Source organism: Acomys minous (assembly GCF_964271855.1).
Source record: "Acomys minous genome assembly, chromosome: 5".
NCBI classification, from domain to species: domain Eukaryota; kingdom Metazoa; phylum Chordata; class Mammalia; order Rodentia; family Muridae; genus Acomys; species Acomys minous.
Genome location: NC_140494.1, coordinates 120,307,380 through 120,326,270, shown reverse-complemented (window position 1 = coordinate 120,326,270; position 18,891 = coordinate 120,307,380).

The window sequence follows — 18,891 nt, the reverse complement described above, 5'->3', positions numbered from 1 at the left end:
AACAACACACACACACACACACACACACACACACACACACACACACACAGAGAGAGAGAGAGAGAGAGAGAGAGAGAGAGAGAGAGAGAGAGAGACAGGGGAGACACAGAGACAGAGACAGAGAGAGAGACAGGGGAGACACAGAGACAGAGACAGAGACACAGACAGAGACACAGACAGAGAGACACAGACAGACAGGCAGACAGAGGCAGAGCGAGAGGCAGAGAGACAAGTAGGAATAGTACTAACCTCACAGGGTTTGTCTTTCCGGCTCCTCCCGTGGCACTAGCATTGCCTGGAAGAGTGGAGAGGGGCTTCTTCCCCAGCCACAGGCCTTGGGCTCCAGACCCGCCAGCATTCCTGCAGCTTCTGTGTTAAGCCAGCCCTTCCCCTTCTTCAGGTCTTAGATGGTGATGAGCTTGTGTTGGCATATAGGCCTGTGTGCTGTGCTGGTTCGTTCTGCTTTGTTCTTGTTGCCAACTTGACACAAGTTAGTCATTTGGGAAGAGGGAACCTCAATTGAGAAAAATGCCTCCATAAGGATGGCCTATAGGCAAGGCTGTGAGGCATTTTCTACTTTCTCTCTTCCTCCTCCTCCTCCTCCTCTTCTTCCTCTTTTTGGTTTTTCGAGACAGGGTTTCTCTGTGTAGCCTTGGCTGTCCTGGACTCCCTTTGTAGACCAGGCTGGCCTAGAACTCACAGCGATCCGCCTGCCTCTGCCTCCCAAGTGCTGGGATTAAAGGTGCGCGCCACCTGGTGAGGGAGGGTTCAGCTCACTGTGGGTAGTACCGTGCCTGGGCAGGTGGTCTTGAGTAGCATCAGAGCAAGCTGAAGGACTTATGAAGAGCAAGCCTGTAAGCAGCATTCCTCCATGCGGTGCCTTGACTTTGTGAACGGGCAATTATTGTGGCATATAAGCCAAATAAACCCTTTCCTCCCCAAGTTGCTTTGGGTCAGTGTTTGATCAGAGCAATAGCAAGCAAACTAGAGCACCCACCCACTCCACCCATGCAGCCACCCACTCCACCCATGCACCCACCCACTCCACCCATGCAGCCACCCACTCCACCCAGGCACCCACCCACTCCACCCAGGCACCCACCCACTCCACCCAGACACCCACCCACTCCACCCAGGCACCCACCCACTCCACCCAGGCACCCACCCACTCCACCCAGGCACCCACCCACTCCACCCAGGCACCCACCCACTCCACCCATGCAGCCACCCACTCCACTCATGCACCCACCCACTCCACCCATGCACCCACCCACTCCACCCATGCACCCACCCACTCCACCCATGCACCCACCCACTCCACTCATGCAGCCACCCACTCCACTCATGCAGCCACCCACTCCACCCAGGCACCCACCCACTCCACTCATGCACCCACCCACTCCACCCAGGCACCCACCCACTCCACTCATGCAGCCACCCACTCCACCCATGCACCCACCCACTCCACCCATGCACCCACCCACTCCACCCATGCACCCACCCACTCCACCCATGCACCCACCCACTCCACCCATGCACCCACCCATATACACCATCCATCCACCATCCCTCATTTCCCTGGCCAAGCCTAGAAGAAGCAGGGAAGTGTTCACAGAAAGCTAAAGACTTACCTTCATGGCACTTTCCTGTTGGTTTTTTGATTTGACTCTTTTGTTGGCTTATTTTGTCTTGTTACATTGAAATAGGGTGTCAGGTGGCACTGGCTGCCTTGAATTCACTGTGTAGCCAAGGACGAATTTGAGCTTCTGATTCTCTTGCCTCAACCCACCACCTGAGGGACACAGTTACAGGTGGACACCACTTGTACACTGTCCACTTGATGATACGATGCTTGGGATGGCACCCAAGGCTTTATGCATGCTAGGCAGGTACTCCACCTGCTGAGACCCAGCCACAGCCACAGCCACAGCCCTAGCCACAGCCACAGCCATAGCCAAAGCCACAGCCAAAGCCACAGCCACAGCCACAGCCACAGCCCCAGGCCTGTCCACTTGTCTTGAAGGTCTCATATGGAAGGCTTGTTCTTTGAGGAGGGGTAGGCTACAAAAGAATGACGCGGTCCTTAAAGGAAAGGGAAGGAAGCCGAGGGACTCTACCTCTGAGCAGTGAAGACCAGCAGGGCCTCCCTCGTTGGGGGTGGGAAGCAGGGTCTGGACCATCCCCTCTGCCTCTTTTCTACACCATCTCTCACCGTCAGAGACGGCCTCAGAGCCTCTGGGATGGAGACCTCAGCCCAGACGACTCTGAAAGACAAATGACCAAGAGCCATCGCATGACGTTATGGCAATCTCCGCAAACACTCTTGAGAGATAGAAATTAAAACAAGAGAACTGCTTGGAACAACTGCATGGGAACAACGAGCCTCTTTGCGATCTGACACTTTTGGGATCAATGTACTTTACAACTAATAATATGACATAATCAGCAGGGCTTCTCCCCATGAAACCATAAAATAATGCTGTGACATCAATTAGACAAAATACAAAGGGGATGTGGCCAGAATACTTTTAAAGTAAGTACTCCCTTCTCCAGCAAGAAATTTCAAGGTGGAATTTAAATGTCTAGGTTCATATTAGCATAGTGGGAGCTAAAGAGGTGTCTAGCATAGCAAACTCCAGTTTTGTTTTTTGTTTTTGTTTTTTTTAAACTAAATACTGGTATTTAATGAACAACAGCAACAGCAAATGGCTAGGACATGGCATTTTATTTTCTTTTTTAAAATATTTATTTACTATTATTATACATATTCTGCTTGTGTATGTGCCTGCCCACCAGAAGAGGGAACCAGATCTCATTGTAGATGGTTGTGAGCCACCATGTGGTTGCTGGGAATTGAACTCAGGGCCTTTGGAAGAACAGACAGTGCTCTTAACCTCTGAGCCATCTCTCTAGCCCCGGACATGCATTTTCATAGTCAGCACCCAAACAGCTATTGATCTAGTGACTCAGAGTCTAAGACTAGCGAGGAATCTCTTTACCTTCTTCTCTCTTCCATTGTGTTTCTCGTCCTCCCTTCCCCCTCCCCAAGTGTTGTCCTGGCTGTTTATAAAAGGGCATGCGAGGCAAAGGCAACTCCTTAAACAGGAACAGGCTCCTCAGCCCCAGTCACCCCCTTTCTGAATGCCAGACTTCTCTGAAAAGCAGGAGGGGGTGGCCATGTTTCCCCTACAGGAATAGTTTCGGGATGTCATGTCTGATGGGTACCACTGTCCACATGGTGCCCAGCATCTCACAAGCCTGTCTCTTACAGCCCTTAACTCATGTCTCAAGGAACTTGAGCCACTTCTCTGCTTGTGCCCCTTAAGGCTGACAGTAGGCCTTTGACTCTGTGAAGACATCTTCATCTAGGGCTGAGCAAACATTTGACAAGGTTTTTTTTTATGTGACTGGGAAATAAGGACTAGTGACGGATGTATGGATGGACAGTACATGGAGAGATGTGTAAGACATATAATTGCACGAGGTGCACAGATGCATGATGAATAAATGTCTAAACACATAGATGAGCTAGGTAAACACTTTTAGTCCCAGCACTCAGGAGATAGAGGCAGATTGAACTCTCTGAGTTCAAGGCTAGCCTGATCTATATAGCAAGTTCCAGGACAACCAGGGCTACACAGAGAGACCCTGGCTCAGAACAATGACAGAAAGGCTCCAATAAATACATGGGCAGATGCATTCATGCATGACTAGATGGATGAGTTGATCAATGGACGCATAAACACATGAATGCTGTTTGAAGGGGTACTTGCATAAACTCCTGAATGGGTGGATGAACAGATAGATAAACGGCTTGCATTGGGTACACGGATGGATGCTTGGAATTATTTAGACATCCTTTGCTCTTAAATCATCAAAGCAGGCTGAAACAGGGATCCCCCGTGACAGCAAAGTGTTTTTGAAGTCACTGAGGTAAGGCTGGATTTAGAAAGCTATAGCCAGCTTGTCCAATATCACAAATGAGTAAAAATGACAAAGTTCCCCCAAAGTCCAGAAATCCAGATAGGTGTCTGCTTCTGGCCAAACACGCATGATATATTCTTCTTAATAAAGCCAGGCGCATGTCCTCAAATTATCCAAGGAATACATTTGCCCACCCACAGCGGTGGGGGAAGCGATTACTTATTAATAAGGCAATAGCTAAATCTAATTATATCCCCATCAGAGGCAGCTGGTAATAAAACCCGGCTGGTCTTCCAGAGCTCAGTGACCTCGCTGACCCCGAATCAAAGTTTAAACCATCCTTCAGCTTCCCATACACCCCCAGCACACCTCCCAATTACGAGCACCCTGGTGCCTCTGTCTGCCAGGGGTCAGAGGTCACTGCATGCACTAGATGGCTGGGAGCTGAGATGGGACTTTAGAAATCTCATTATCCTGTTAACCATACATTTATCTGACAAGATAAAAGAGACTAGGTGACCAAGCTATCATTAAAGATTAATAGAAAGTATAAAAAATTCAGCTGCAACGAGCATCGCTGTTTAGGGCTTGTGATCGGCCTGACAGGGTTATTAATCAGGGAGCCAAAAAGATCTAGGTCTTTGCTCTTGATATTTTCTATTTTTGTTTTCAGGGTTGTTTTTTTTTTCCTCCCGTCTGTCTTAAGTCATTACCTTGTCTCCTACCACCCTAAAGTGGAGGTCAGAGGAAGCCGCTGTTAATTGGCTCTTCTGGTTTTTTTTGTTTTGTTTTGTTTTGCTTTTTTTTTTTTTTAATCATAACCCACCGGGCCAATTATAAAATTGCCAGGACTCAGAAGGATGCTGGCGGACTGGGACAGTGATTCAAGCTGCTTCCCAGAGCTGCACCCCCTCCTCCAGTGCCAGCCCGTTTGTTGGCAGGGAAAATCGATATGTTTTTAATTTAATTCAGTCCTGGAAGGCCCCAAGACGCTTTCTCTCCTCATTCGTGATTCCATTTCAATTTTACATGAAAAGATTTTCCAGCCCACGCCTACTGAGGCATCAGAGGGCAGGATCGTCGTCATCATCTTTTTTTTAAGGCGTAGGGAGTCTTTTTTTATTCTTTCTGATACTATCTCTTAGCGCCCGCCCACCCCTGCTGCCCCCCTTCTGCCTGGCACCCTCCTCCTTTTTGATCATAAATCAATGTCTTTTTCCTGGGCTGCCCTGAAAGACGCCAGTGCAGACGAAAACTGAACTGATCCCCCTCCCCCCACCCCCTCCGCCTGCCACCACCACCCCCACACACACAACCCCAGGCCCAAGGCAAAGAGAAGTGTGGAAAGGTGGGCCTGGGGGCGGTGGGAGAGGGTGTCCAGAGCCCCAAAGCTTTCACAGACTCATACAAGGCTCAGAAGTCTGTGCTGGAAAGTATGCTGGCCTCAGCCCTGCAGGGTGCTGGGACCAAGCACTCCAGCCTTGAAGGCCTGGGATGTCCATCCAGCTTTCCAGAATTCTTCACTGCTGCTTAGTGACATTAGGAGAGCTGACTGGCCTGGCTGAGCTGCTGCCTTCGCTGGCTAATGGGGACCCCCTCCTCCTCCCTCGCTGACAGGCCTGTTTGAAGATCAAATGGAAATCCCTGAGAGCAGGTCTTATCTATTGTAATCGCTTCCTGCTGTGTTTCCACTTCCTCACCAAGCCATTAAAGCCAATCTGATAGCTCAATTAAGGGTAAATTGTGATTGGCTGACCTCTGGGTAGCTGCCAGAGTTCAAGGACAACATTTAATCCCAGGGTAAGCATCACGCCCCTCTTCCACCGACATGACTGCCCTCCAAAGCATGCAGGCACCTGCCCACCTAGAGGTAGTGAACGTCCAAGGTCTTCCCATAGAAGGAGCTAGCTTCTCGTGCCTCCAGGAGCACAGCTTATTACCTACACCAGGAAATGCTCTCCTCAGGGTCAAAGGTCAGAGCTGAGCAAGTAGGACTGAGGATCCAGCCCAGGAAGCCAAGGTATGTGAAACAGAATGAAAAAAAAAAAATCAGGAAAAGTCAGCACAGGTTAGAATGAGGAGTTCAGGATAGGTCAGAAAAGTGGCTCAGGCTGGGCACTGAGCGAAGTGTCTCAGACCTTTAAAAAGAGATGTCTGCGGTTCCCGTGGCTCAGGGCTGGACCTGATGGTTTCTGGGGCTGGCAACTCAAGACACTGTAAATCAGACTGTCAGCCCAGGGCTGGTGAGTACCGAGTGGAAAGAATGCTTCCTTCCTCTGGGAAGCCACATGGACGAGGTAAGAAGTAAAGTGGCTTGTGGGGAAGATGTTAAGCAGGAGCGTAGCATGAGAAATGTCACATTTCTGGGCACAAACATCCAGTGATGTCATCATGCAGGAAGCAGGGAAAGGAACAGAGGAACCGGCCTAGGAACCCTAGGGAGGGCAGCCACGCACCTGCCCAGAGAAGACTCAGCCAAGGGCCCTGCTGGGACAGGGAAGTTGGGAAAGGGCAGAGAAAAGATTTTCCAGCCCACACCTACCGAGGCATCAGAGGGCAGGGGGCTGGAGTGTTGGGGTGTCAGGACACTGCAGCTGCTGCTTTCCTTTCTCTCCCACCCCTTGTCACTGGCCCCAACTGCAAAAACGGTGGCATGTGGCATGTTCGTCGGAAGCCATGCGTGGCTGGTGGTTTAATAGATGTATATCTGGGTCATAATGACAGCTGAAGATGTTTCCTTTAGCAGTAGTGTTCATGGTTGGAAGACTGAGAATTTGGGGGGAAAAATCAGCAAACAGAATCTGATTCTGAAATAGACATGTAAGCCAGCTTCACAGACAGGCAGCATCAGCTGCTTCTGTTACTGGGGGATTTGGGGGCCAAGAAAGGTAAGGGAGGGAGGGAGGGAGTGTGTGTGTGCCTGCGTGCATGCATGCATGCGTGTGTCCAGTGCATTGGTGAGTATGTGTCCTGGGAGGTGTGTGCGTGCGTGTGTGCGTATGTGCATGTGTGTGTGTGCGCGTGCGCGTGCGCGTGCGTGTGCGTGTGCGTGTGTGTGTGTGTGTGTGTGTGTGTGTGTGTGTGTGTCCAGCTGGGAGGTGTGTGTGTGTGTGTGTGTGTGTGTGTGTGCCCATGCGCGAGTGCCCGTGTATGGCCTTTGCATTGGTGAGTATGCATCCTGTTGGCTGTGCAGTCTGGACTGCATGTGCATCCTGGGGGCTGTGAGTACATGAGTGTAGCTTGTGTCTCTTTTGTGTTACAGAGGGTAAAGCAGCAGTGTGTAAAAAGTGTCTTGGTGCTTTTCACCTTCCCTTACAAATCCTTGAAGTACGAGCAGGGTAAAACTATTATACCCTGGGAATTGTCCAACTCGGTGATCAGGTGGCTTTCTTTTTTCCTTGGCAAAGCTAGTCATTAAACAGTAACCAGCGCACCCCTAGTTTGGCAAGCATCTTCTCTTCCATCTGAAACTCAACTCACCAAGGCCATGCTTTATGGCCTGTAGCCCCCGACTCCCTCCCCAGCTTCTAGGACGGGGGGGGGGGTGTCTCTGTGCTCAAAACCAGAACTCCACTCTAGACCCTTGGCTTCTGGAAGAAGAGTGTCGTAAGCGGGGCTGTCCCAAACAGGATTATTTATTATTGTCCAGCCCTGGGTGTGTGTGAGGCCATCTCATCTCGGGAGAACCCTGGCCTGACTGAGCACATGGGACTGCTGTGTGCTTGTCTCCAGCAGTCTTGCACAAGCTGACTCCACCTGAGGAAGAGAGACCAAGCAGGTGTGAGCTGATGGAGTGATGTGCAATCGCCCCAGGCTTCCCCAGATCCCTGAACCTTGCACAATGGGGAGGCTTAATTGGGCCAAGGAGAACTGTCGTAGACAGTTCTGGTTTCTCAAGCACCTGGCAGTGCAGGCCAGGGTGGATCATCAGTACTGGTGGGGTCACAGGGGCCATCCATTTCTTTTTAAGAGACAGAGGGAAGCAAGAAGCAGGTGAGGCAGCATGCCCCGGCGGGGGGGCAGGGGGGGCAGTACCCCTGGATTCATAGGTCTGAAGCTGTGACTGGCAGCCCTAACTCTCTGGGTACTGGGTAGGGTAGGGTGGGTGGGGTCTTTAGAGGACAGACAGACTCAACCATAAGACAAATCGCCCATGATGCAAAGCCCTGTAACCCTAAACTCATGCACATGAATGGCCCCAAAGCCCACGCCAAAGCCTGAATGCCAACAACTTGACCAGAACGTGACTGAGTCATGCTGGAGTTGGGGGTGGGGTGCGGTGGCCCTTTAAGAACTGAGTAGATGTCGGCAGGTTTATGAGTGTTTGGAGTTGGGAAATGAGCTCTTGCTCTCCCTAGATAGAGCCAGCTGTGATCAGACAATCCCTCTAGCTCACATTTGCTCTGCTTCCATGAAAGACACTCACCCAAAGCCAAACAGATGCTGGCACCATGCGTCTCGTTTACTGTTCTATTGCTGTGATGAAACACCACGATCAAGGCAACTCTTTCTAGAAGAAAGCATTTAACTGGGGCTTACTTATCATCTTAGAGGGTCTTAGTTGGGGTCACTATTGCAACTTGGGAAGACGAGGCCAGTCCTGTGTCCTAGGGCTGCAAGTGTGCCCCGCACCCCCATGGCCATTTTGTATGATGCTAGATGTTAGGCCCAGGCCTCCCTCCATCTGGGAACCATTTCCTTCATTTCTGTTCCGGGTACTTCTGCACTGGGTGTCCAGCCCAGACTGCAGGGCAACTAAGCTCTGGGAGGGGCCAGCATGTCCATCTGGTAGGCCACACCGAGGAGTGGGGGACCCTAGGGCCCAACCCTGTCCCTAGGCAAGTCTGTCTGTCACCTGCAGAAGAAGGGGCTGATTCTTTAACCCCACCCAACTGTCTGGGAGTGCTCTCCTTGTCTGCCCGAGGGGCTGCCGAGACACAATCATGAGACCCCTAGAAGCTTAGCTCATGTCCCCAGCCACCGCTGTCACCAGCATCCCTAGCAAGGATGCCAGGGTCATGCCAACATTCCTATGGCTGCTATTCCAGGCAGCAGAGAGTTAGAGGTGCCTAGGCTCCAGGAGGCCACTCCCCAGTAACCAAAACGGAGCAGAGTCTCAAGCTGCCTGCACCCCATCCCACAACTTTTAGGGGCCTGGGGGAGAAGAGGGATGGGAAAATGTTTCCTATGCCTTCTGCCTGTTATTTATGTAGTAATCCACTACATGGCTTCTTTATATTGCCCCAAGACAGCAGTTACGATTGCCCAGCTGTTCAGCTGAAGCTCAGCCAGGGATCCTGTCCCACCTCAGGTCACATTGTCCCCCAGGGCAGGGTTTAGGGGGTGATATCATTTGCACTGGTTAACACACCTTCGACAGATCTACCGTTCTGGGCTCTGTAGGTTTGTGTGTCTGTGCTATTAGACAAGGCCTTGGGGGGTGATTTAAGTTAGGCCAGGTTGGGAGGGTGGAGCCCCCCACGATGCAAGCAGTGTCCTTACAAGACAGAGTCCAGCTCATCTGCCTTCTGCTCGTGCGCAAGGCGGGAAAAGGCCCTCACTAGAGCTCACCAATGCTGGCTGCGGAGCCCGGGGCTCCAGCGTCTGGAACCAGAATCCTGAGAAACAAATTTCTGGTCTTCAAGCTGTCCCACTAAAAGGTTCTCTTACAGTGGCCTGGGCCAGGTGAGGCAAGAGGCGGGAATCAGCTGCCCACTTCCTCAACACACCAGTTTTCACAAATAAGTGATAGGCCTACTTCTCTTGCCCATGCTTGGGGTGTCCTGGGTCCTGGGGTCCCCAGTTCACCAGAGTCTCACAGATGTGTCCATATTTTTTCATATTACAATGACTGTGTCATCTACAAAGTTCACACCCAAGAATCCCACAATTAAGTTACACAAATAAATAAACAAACAATCCTCACATTTTAAGTAAGTTTAGGATTCTGTGCTGGTCTGCTTTCATAGCTGTTCTAGGTTGCATGCAGCCTGTAGATTCCAGAGTGGCTTTACCTGGTAGGGCATCTTGCAAGGACTTTGAGTTTTGTTTAGAAGATTTTGAGGTGGTCTATGTAGGATTCACAAACATGAGAGATTCTGAGGTGGTGGGTGAGGGCAGACGGTCTGATGTGACTGCCCCTCAGATCGGAGGCAGTTTGGTATCCAGACTCCAGGCCGACCTTCCCTTGGGCCACAGCTACCATAAAGACTCAGCTCCAAGATGGCCCTGAAGAGCCGGGCAGTGGTGGCGCATGCCTTTAGTCCCAGCACTGAGGAGGCAGAGGCTGGTGGATCGCTGTGAGTTCGAGGCCAGCCTGGTCTACAAAAGGAGTCCAAGACAGCCAAGGCTACACAGAGAAACCCTGTCTCGGAAAGAAAGAAAGAAAGAAAGAAAGAAAGAAAGAAAGAAAGAAAGAAAGAAAGAAAGAAAGAAAAAGACCACCCTCCTTAGTCTCTTTCCTTCAATGTGGTTCCAACTCCACCCAAACAAAGAAATTGCTTTTTTGGATCAACCCACACCAGCAAATTAAAACAGCTTAGCCTTCCTTTGGCCGTCTTCCTATCTAGCCTGGACCCTGATCCTCCCCTCGGGGCTTTTCTACAGAAAGAGGTACAGGAAGCACCTAGAACTCTGAGAGGTTGACAACTCACTCAAACGCCCAGAGGGTTGAGAAGCATGGAGCAGCTCCTGGGAGAAGCTCGGCATTCGGCGTTCAGCATTTGGTTCGGTGTTTGGCGTTCGGCGTTTGGCGTTCGGCGTTCGGCATTCGTACTGACAGCTTTCACTGGATACAGGATTGGGGCAAAGGTGAGACCGGAAGATGAGGAAGAGGCCAATGAGCAGGCAGAGCCTGAACAGGCCTGAGGAAAGGCCCACAAGGCAGGGGAAGGAGGCATACGCTGGACAGCTAAGCGCTCCATCTCCCTAAGACCCCTGTTAAGCACCATGGCATTTCCTCGTTGGTGAGATACGGAAATGGTAGGTGAACAACACTTCTGGCCAAGCTGATAAACTGTGGGGCCAATTCTCTCAGAACCTGGTAGCCAAGCCCTTTCTAGCAAAAATGCTGACAGAGCTGAGTTTGACTTTCTTTCTCTCTTCTCTTTTTAAAAAATATATATTTGTTTACTTATTTGATTAACGAAGTTATACGTAGCCCAGGCTGGCCCGTCACTGCTATGCAGCCAAAGAGGACTTCGAACTTTCCATCTTCCTGTCTTTGCCTCCCACATTCTAGGATTAGAGCTATGCAGTAGCATAGCTAGTTTACGTGGTGCTGGGGATGGAACCCAGGCCCTTGTACCCACTGAGTTACAGCCCTAGCTCACAAAGAAAAGAAAGGAAGAAAGAAAGAAAGAAAGAAAGAAAGAAAGAAAGAAAGAAAGAAAGACAGAAAGAAAGACAGACAGGTCTTAAGTCTATAGACTCAGACTCTCCATCTTTCTGCCTCAGCCTCCAGGACACTGAAACTACAGGTATGACGCTCTCACAAGGACCTGGTTAGAGGGGAGACGCTCAGGTGGCCAGGACCTCTATTATTTCAGAAGCCAGAACCATTCTGAGCTCCAAAGTGGCCTTCCTTGAAATGCACTCTGACAGAAGGATGTGCCCTCTTCCATCTTGATAAAGCAGGTCTCCAGGAAGCAAGAGGCCCCCAAAGGCAAGGACAGCAGCTGCCACCGGGCTTCGTCCCTGCTGCTCTCTCTGCAACTCCGGAGGGCAGAAGGGATAAGACTGGCGCTTGGTGACACTGTCTGATCAGCAACTTGAGCAAAACTTAATTGCTTCCCCGAACCTGAGAAATATCAAACAGCATAAATAAGCGTGCTTTAAATTATTAATAAAGGCATTTACATCTTGAGTTTGGAGCATGAAAATTAATTTAATTTCTTATGCTAAACTGGCTGGTTAAGCACGTGATTTCAGGATTTGGAGCTGCCAAGGGCAGAGAAGAAAAGAAAGATGGGGTGTGTGCTGTTTTGGGGCATTTTGTACTGAATAATCTCAAAAATAGTGAGAAGAAAGGAAAGGAAAGGGGACAAAGAGCTCCGGTACAGGCTCAGGTACCCACCGCTTTTGTCACTGAGCTTAGTTTTCAATGCTACCCCCCAGGGTCTCTTACTGTGGGTGAGCTTTAGGACTTCGGGAAGTCTGGGTTTTTGTGGAAGGAAAGTTCCTCGCTTCCAAAGGCCGGTGTGACCCAGTTCAGGCTACAGTGGGCTCGTCTGGTGGGCTTAGAAAGTAAGGCCCAGAGTCCCTGCACCTGCTGGCACTCTCCTCCTAATGACTTTTCTTCCTCAGTCTCTGGCAGCAGATGCCACAGCTATCGCTGTGTCTGCATCCCAAGGTGGCCACTTCTTGGTTGAGAACCCCAGGCGCAGATTATTTCCTTTGAGACTGTCTGTTCTGTAAAATAGGTTGTTAAGGCTGGCTCACGATTTCACAGGTGTAAGGGGCAGTTTGGGGACTGCTGAGCTGATGGGATGGGGGCTTGGTACCAGGAAAGAGCGGAGAAAGAGCTCACAGGAGACATCCTTCTAGTCCCTGGGGCTGACTGGAGCTTTGAGGTGGACAAGCTTGAGAGTTGGGAGTCCACAGCTTCGAAGACCACAGGCAGGGAATGCCGGAAGCATGGAAGTGCCCTGTGGTCCAAGACAGACAGAAACTGCCTTCCCTCCCTTGCCCTGAGGAGAGAGGGTAGTCTCACAAGAACCATGCATCTAGGATGGACACAGACCTGGGCTGAAGAGAGGAGAGGAAGGCCCAGGGCTGTCACACAGGACTGATGGCCCAGGCCTCCAATCTCTGGAAACATGGGTGTGAGGGGGAAGCCTTGCTCCCTGCACCCCTCTGGTTGCATATCAACCCAACTGCTTTGGTCCAAAGCTAGATACCCGAATGGCACCCAGGGATGGCCAAGGGTAGATATGGACCTTTGTCAGCTCTCTTCCTAGTACCTGCTATGCCTAGTTTCTGGGTCATTTTCAGTGTCAATCCTTAACTCTACGGGGCCTTAAGGGAGTCATTCCAAATTCTAATACCCTAAATGCACTTGGACACATAGTGACCAAGGACTTAATGAAGATACCAGCTTCTGCCAAACACCACCTAGCATGTCTCCATACCTTACTCAAGTCCTGTCAACCTTGCAAAGTAGTCCCACTTTACAGCAAGATAAACCGAGGCCCAAAGGAAGATGACACGTCCCAGATGATGACGACTTCTGATCACGAGTGGAGATGAGTGCTAGTTCCTTATAGCTTAGTCCTCTCTGATGGAGCACAGGGTCAGCTTACTCGAGGCTAGTCCACCCAGCACACTTTTTCTCTCCTCTATGCAGTTTGTTTTTCCTTAAAAAAAAAAAAATTGAGCTGGCCGGTTGCAGTGATGCACACCTGTAATCCCACCACTCAGGGAGGCAGAGGCAGGTGGATCTCTGTGAGTTTGAGGCTGGCTAGGTCTACAAAGCAAGTCCAGAACAGCCAAGGCTACACAGAGACATCCCTGTCTCAACAACAACAACAACAACAATTGAGCTGAAATCCACATAAAATACACAATTAACTAAACTGATGCATTACCTTAGCATTTCATATAGTCACAATGTTATATAACCTCCACCTTATTTACTATTTTACAACTATTTATTTTTCCAGCTTGGTTGAAGTATCACTGACAACACTTGTCTATATTTAAGGTACAAACATGCATCTGCACAGAGCAGCCAAGGCCATCATCAAGCTGATTCATTTCTCCCTCTTCTCCCCTCAACTCATAAAAAAATTTGAAATCTACATAGTTAGCTACTGTCTTCCTGCCACCCATCGAGCTTCCAGAACTTACCATGTAACTGAAGATCTGTGTCCTTTGACCACATTTCCATCTCCCTCAGCCAGGTCCCTTGCAGTCACCTCTGCTTCTGCTCCTAAGCCATTGACTTTAGAGCCCACAGACGGGTAGGACCACGTGGCTCTCTGTGCCTGCTTCCTCTGCTTGCGTGCACACACGTGTGTGTGTGTGTGTGTGTGTGTGTGTGTGTGTGTGTGTGTGTGTGTGTATGTGATTTTCTCTCTTCCCCTGCTGATGGCTATGCTTGTCTAAGCTACAGTGAACTTAGGAATCTCTCACTTCCTTTGGCTAGATATTCAGAAGTGAGATTACTCGTTTGTATATGAGTTCTGTTTATACTTTTGGGAGGAAGCTACATACTATTTTCCACCAGCCAGCCCTCCCTGTAAACAGTGACAGTTGCTGGTGTTTTCCAGCTCGCGGTGTGCCATGCACAGCCCAAGAACTGTGTTCTTTGCCTGCCAGCCGTTTAGAGTCTATGTTCTCTTGTAGGAGAGGCCATAGTTGAGAAAGTCCCTCTCACAACCTTTTATTTTAATGAGTAGAAGACTCAAGACACTAGCAGCCAGAGCCACAGTCCCCAGTGACAAATCCGACTTAAGCATCCGTTACACAGACTCAAGTCCCTCACCTTACAGAGCTCTGTGGGCACCAAAACAGGCCACAGAGGCCCTGGCACAGGAGTAGCTTCTCAGGACCAGAGATACAGCTTAGTTGGTAGATTACCTGCCTAGTGTGCACAAAGCCCTGGGTCGGGTCCCAGGAATCATATAAAGTGAGCCTGGTGGTGCTTGGGTGATAAAGCAGGGAACCAAAAGTTCAAGGTCAACCTTGGCTATTATGAGTTCAGGGCCAGCTTGCATTGCAAGAAACCCTGGCTCAAAACAAAAAGAAGTGACTGTTTGTTTGTTTGTTGTTTTGTTCTGTTTTGTTTTGTGAGACAGGGTTTCTCTGTGTAACAGCGCTGTCTGTCCTGGAACTTGCTCTGCAGACTAGGCTGGCCTCAAATTCATAGAAATCTGCCTGCCTCTGTCTCAAGTGCTGGGCTTAAAGGTGTGAGCCACCACGCCCAGCAAGAAGTGACTTCCCCCAAAGACATACGTTCCTTTTCCTAAGCCCCAGGGTTTCACAGCTCAAACTGGGACAGGGCAGAGATGAAGTGACTGACCACTGAGAACCCAAGGAGACGGGCCCAAGCTCAGTAGTGGGCAGGAACTGGCCTCGTCTCTTCCCTGCTCTCATGGCAGTTCCCCTGCCAGGACCTGACCCTTGGTCCTATCCTTGACTTTCCTGTCTATGAAGAGATCAGAAGCAGCTGGGCCTTTTCTGGATTGCTTTAACTTGTGTTGCACTGATTCCCACCAACACCTCTCGTCTCTGTCTTTTGCTGTTCATCCCCTGCTCTCACAGTGATTAGAAAGGAGGGAGTTGGGAGTGTGTGTGTTGGCTGCAGGGTGATGCAACAGTGCATCTGAGCCCATAAAGGCCTTGACCAGATAGATTTCTGCATTGGTACCCACTGCCTGCCTAAGAGTGAAGGTGTCATGGTCCCTACCATGGTGACGATGAGGAGCAAGGGAGACACTGACAGTGGCCTCTCCCTAGCATGGGCTGTCATGGTTCCAGTCACTGCTGCTGGCAAAGTCACATGTTCCCCTAGCATCAGCAGAATGGAGCCCAAAGTCCCAGTTGCTATGGGAGTGTCTAAGGGGGCTGGGGGGCTGGGAGACGTGCCTTGGATCCTTTCTTGTTGTATTGAAATTCAATACAAGGGAGAAAGGGATTATTTTGGTTTACAGTTGCAGAAGGACACAGTCCATCGTGCCCGAAAAGGCGTGAACATGGGAGCCTGCTATCACTCTACACCTGAATTCAGGAAACAGAGAATGAACAGGAATTGGGGAAAGTTATGAAGGCCCACCCCCAGGGAGTGACCCACTTCTTCCAGCCAGGCGCCACCTCCTTAGGGTTCCATGGCTTTCCCAAACAGCACTGCCCAAGTGTTCAAGCACACACATATATGGGAGGGCATTTCACATTCAAACCACAGCATCATGTAAGCATGACGACCTGAGTTCAAATCCCCGGCTCCCAGGTAAAAGTGTATACTGGTATAGTATTGCTCATCTATAGTCTGAGGGCTTTCAGGAGTGGACACAGGTGGATCTCTGGAGATCCCTGGTCAAAGCAAGGTAAAAAGCAACTGAGGAAGATACCTGATGTTGACCTCTGGACTCTGTACACATGTGCACATATATACACACATAAACATGCATAGACATGTGCACAAATAAATAATAAAAAAGATAAAGAAAGGGATTAATATACTTTCATCCTGTATTTGTTTTCAGCCACTGGCCTCCCTGTCTTTGAAAAAGCCAAATTATAACATTATCTTTCAAAAAAAAAAAAAAAAGTGTCTTAAGGGGTAGAGAAACTGTTCAGCAGTAAAGAGCACTTACTGGCCTCCAGGAGCACTGCACACATGTGGTATACAGATATACATGCAAACAGGACATTTTGCACACTAAAGTAAAAACAAACCGATCTTTTAAAAATGTGCTGTAAATAAAAATTTCGTTAGTGTTTATTAAAGACTGCATGACTCCTCAGGCAGAACTTACGATGCTGCGGGGGTGGTTGGCTTAGCATCAATCTTTAGGTTTTATGGCAACCTAGGGCCCCTCTTTGTAATTACAGTGTGAAGTAAACATTTATGTCTACCTTATAGGATGTGGAGAGCATTCTGGTATCCTACACAACTGTGGACATTTATGACCACTGCTCCCTTTGTGACAGACAGTTGGTCACTGCTTTGATGCAGGTGGCACACCTGAGGCAATTTGTCTGGCACACTATTTGTGTTTGCTGTGTGGCCATTTTGGAGTAATCCCTTGCAACTCAGAGATCATTTCTAAGATCAGTATTAGCAGAAGTGAGGTTTTCCCGGAATGGAAAGTGTCCTGGATTCATGTTGAAGTCAGGATGGGGAATAATATTTTCTCAGAAATGGTTTTAATGAGGAGTCAGAATATTCAAAGGCTGAGGAAACAGGTCAGTTAGGAAAATGATGGCCACACAATGACCATGAGTTTGATCCCCAGAATCGTCCTGTAACAAAAGCTGAGTGTGGTGATGAGCACTTGTGATCCAGGCCCTGGAGATGTAGAGACCTGCGGAGCCTGGGGGCTTGCTGGCCCAGCAGGTTAGCCTAACTGGCCAGGAAAAGGTCAGTGGGCAGCCCGGCATCAAAAACAAAAACATCAAAAGCAGGGTAGGTAGCCCTTGAAAAGTGGCATCCAAGGTTGTCCTTTGGCCTCCGTGTGCATGCCCGCACATGAATATGCATACATGTGCACACTCATACAGTGTGCAAACACACATACACTTCACCTAAGGACAGATGGACTGGGCAACCCATCGGTTTCTATGCCGACCTTCTGCACACCCTGAGTCTGCACATGCCCCGTGGCCAGAGGACAAGAGACAGGAAGAACCAGGGCCCACTTACTCATTTCCAACGTTTCCATCCTCGGTTTTGATGCCATGGACCCAGACCTCAACCATCTTTCTCTCACCTCAAGTGCTTCTGGGCCCAGTTCTCCTCAGGATGAGGTTGTGGGTTGTGGATAACTGGTCTCTCCCTCTGGCAGTGAGCAAGCCACCTCAGTATCCTCAGCTGTACACAGGGGGACAAATAGCTCCTCCCTGGAGTTGTGACATTGCTCGAGAGCACTTTGTCAACTGCAACGAAGACCCTCAAGGCTGTTATGGACGGAGTTCAGCCATGTGATCGGCAGGCGGACCGCCAACTGTATCCGTTTCTCTCAGAATGCTCGTTCTGTCAGCCTAGTGTGGGAGTTCACACCTGCAAGCTCAGCAGTCAGGGGGAGCTGAGGTAGGAGGATCACTGCACGTGCTACATCTGCCTGGGCTACACATAGAGAGTTCCAGACCAGACTGGGGTACAGTGTGAGACTCTGTCTCAAAATAAAACAAAGCAAAGCAAACCAAAACAAACAAAAATCCAGTCTCTCCACGGAAGGAGAACCACTTCCACTTCACAAGTGGAGCTGTGGACCCCCATAGAGGTTCAGCCTGTCCCCAGATGCTGCCCTGCTCCTGGAAGACGACAGGATACTGTGCTCCCTTCTGGAAAGGAGCCAGGCTGGTCCATGGAGTGGCTGCTACCTAGGATCCCAGCCGCTCTGGGATGGGGCCACAATGGGAAGGGGAGCAGAGGGCTTTACTAAAAGCCTTTCCCCTCCTTGTCTCCAGGGTAACCTGCCCCAGCCTTTCCCAAATGGATACCTGGCCTCCTGAACTGGCCTGACATGTGGGTCAGCTTCCCTGGCCAGACCCCAAAGGGACTCCATGCTAAACTCCTCTCTTTCACCCTGGTCCAACACAGACTAAGTAGAACGACACTGATCTCTGCTTTGCATTTTGATGTATAAAATGTTCCGGGGGGGGGGGGGGGCGGGGCAGTTACTACACAGAACCCCACAACCACAGGAAACGGGGACAGGCGTGGGGGCTGGGCAGTCAGGACAACCCAGACCACACGATTGTTCACTTTTACTCTGTATCATCCTGGGTCTCTGTCCCTCCAGGCAAACCTGTGCATCCTGTACCTACCACCATACCCACTTCCTGCCCTGTGAGAGGCCCTGGCACTGAGATTGGAAGCTGCCAAAGCTTTGAGACACATGAGACCAGCCGTGTGGCTTCCTCCTCCTTACCCTCCCCCAGCCTTCTGCTCCTCTCAGAACCTCAGCACCCCTGCGGCCCCCACAGGCCCCACAGACCTTCTGCAGATCCGCCCCCAGCAAGAGGGACTTGCTCTGCACCCCTTCACTTTCTAAACTTGGGAGGAGGAGGAGGAGGAGGAGGAGGAGGAGAGGGGAAGGAGGAGAAAAGGAGGAAGTGGGAGAGAAAGAAGGAAGAGGAGGAGGAAGAAGAGGATGGAGAGGAAGAGGAGAGGAGGAGGAGGAGGAAAAAGAGGGGAGGGGAGAAGAGAGAAGGGAGCTTGGCAAAATTTGCCTAGCAGGGAGGAGAAAGGGGGGTCCCTCCCAGGCACAGAGCAGAAGTCCCCGATGCACTGCGGCTGCCTTG